Below are 2769 nucleotides of genomic sequence, written 5' to 3' on the forward strand. Positions count from 1 at the left end.
ATAATATGGGGTACCAAGGGAGGTACCCAAGGTAATAATGTAATAATGGGATGGGCCATAGTAATAAATAAGGTGGTTAACCCATGTCATGTAAGGGACCACAAGTAGTTAATAATAATGTAATGGGCCCATGGTATTAGTTGATGGTATGAGGAAACCATGGTAATGATGCATGGTATTGTATGTATGAGGCCTATATAAAAGCTAGAGACTCCACATATGAAGATGAAGAGAAGTATTCTTGTATGAGCAGGCATATGGCTTGTGGAGTGTTCTCCTTTCTTAAGGAGTGAATGTATGGTGTTGCCCTACCATAAGGGTTTTGATAATAAAGAGAATCATTTCTATATTTGGATCTTATTATTCTTGGGTTTATTTGCATTATCTTATATTTTCATATCAGATCTATAGTATTTCTGGGTTAGATCTACAACAAGTGGTATCAGAGCTACAACAGAAGTAATGTTACTACGGAATCAAAAGTGTGGCCAAACATGTTGCAAGAAGAGATTCGGGGTATAAGAAGTAGAAGTAGTCTTATGAAAAGCAACAAACATAACCATAGTGGAAAAATGATAGAGCACTACAAAAATAACGTTATGTTTGTAGAAGGTAGTAGGAAGACCACTTAAACATTCCATGGAAATGGATTCACAAGGGCCAGAGAGAACTCATAATGGTTGATACAAACCATGCTTATAGTTTGGTAGCTTTCTTTGTGAAGAGAGACAACTTGTTGCAATTATTTTTTCCACTTTCTTGGGTAATGAATGCCAATGGAGGTGGTATTGAAGATTGAGAATGGTATTGGCTATGAATAAATTCCCTCCACATGAAGAGGCATGTGGTTCATGAGTGACGAGGAGTCTATGCCCAAATCGAGACACACAAAGGTAGTTAATTTTATATAATGATCCATCATGAATGGTATAATAAAGAAACGGATTTAGGTTTATGACTATAAGCTAGGGCTTCCCATATCTCACCAAACACTAGAACCATTACATAGATATCTTTCCATGCATCATATGGAGCACAATACACCTGTAGAATGTGCACTACCTTAGTAATTGGAAAAAAAAAAAAAAAAATCAACCATTTTATTAGTTGTCCTCTTCTTAAATTTAATCACTACATGGAATTGTTGAATGTAAGAAACTTACTATAGATGGTGTTGCTCTTAAATCTCTATGTGTGAGGTGATGAAGATGAGTCCATGATGATATGCATGGAGGATGGTTTATTTCCCAAAAATATAATGTGCCACTACTCCAATGGTTTCACTAAAATGTATAATTCCTTGTCATATATGTGTTACATGAGCTTACTTCCTTCTTATATGTGTCTTACATGAGCTTACCATCTGTCATAACGGTATGTCACAGAGTGGATCTCTATCATTAACAACATCCCTAATGGAAAATTGAGAGGCATGCATTTCCATCCTAAATGTTTGATTCATATATGGAAAATTGAGAATTGGGTAGATCATAATGCATCCTTGAGTTAAGAAAACTATATCTCAGATTTGGCATCCCAAATAAACTTTGCTTGACTAGACAACTCGTGCAAAGAGCAAGCTAGCTGTGAGAAATGAGAGACAATTTTTCTATAGAAATTAATGCCTCCAATGAAGCTGTTCATTTCATGTGCATTGGAAGGCACTAAATTGTGCCAAAGCCTATACCTAAGAGAGATTTGGGAAAATGAGTATGTTGTCAACAATAAATCCCAAATCTTGAACTCATGTTTGTCCAAATAGTTTTACTTCCCTTTGACCTAAAGTTGATGTGCTCCCAATAACTCAAGTATGTTGTGAAAGTACTAAATATCATCTTTGCAAGATTTACTCAATACCAAAATATCATCAAGTTAAGTGACCACAAACTTTCCTAATTGTGGCATCAGAACATCACTAATGAATCTCATGAAGGTGGTCGTTGCATTTTTCATTGAAAATGGCATGCCCAATGATTCAAATAGGCCAAAATTTGTTTTGAAAGCAGTTGTCAATGTGTATGTATGCAAATTCAATGGTAACCTACACTCATATAGATATTTGTGAAGAAAGAACCCAGTGTTAGTGGTCCAATAAATCTCGAATCTGGAATTTTTAACAATGGATTTGTTAATGGCCTGGCAACAGGAGGCGCCATTCTGAGGCATACATTTTGGGAATAATAAAAGTTGGAGATTCACATTGCGAAGATTAGGGTTAAATATGACCTGATGTCAACAATTGTGAAATTTGGCATTTATCATAGTTTCCTCTTGAGGAGCTAGGGGATAAGATGGGGCTTTAGGTAAGGAGGCACGAGGAATAAGATCAATTTTCTATTCAACACAATGTGTTGCAGGTAGCCCTATAGGTTGGGTGAAGACATATGAAAATTCTTGGAATAGAGGAGCCATTTCACTAGGGACTGGATAACAAGTTTGAGCAATAAAGAGGATAAACATCACATACCATAGTATAGCGGAAAGGTCCAATCCAGATTTTGGTCACTCCTTCCCACTGTCAGGCTTTTGGACTGACAAAAGTTGGTTATCTGATGAGAGATGAATACTATTATCTTTACCAAGTTTATCAATTCATTCTACTTGGAAAAATCTCGAAGACAACCACATTGGTTCACTGACATACCTTTCCTTGCAAATGGCTTCCTCGAAATTCATGCCCAAATATACCTCAAAATTTGTGACCTTGCTGCTATCCCTCTTCTTTGACTTTTGTGTTGCCCTTCTTCCTTGATTTATGTGCCTTTCTCC

The sequence above is a fragment of the Pinus tabuliformis genome, chromosome 6 (genome assembly GCF_031772625.1).
Source record: "Pinus tabuliformis cultivar Carrire ecotype Pingquan chromosome 6, CPIR1, whole genome shotgun sequence".
Classification (NCBI taxonomy): Eukaryota; Viridiplantae; Streptophyta; class Pinopsida; order Pinales; family Pinaceae; genus Pinus; species Pinus tabuliformis.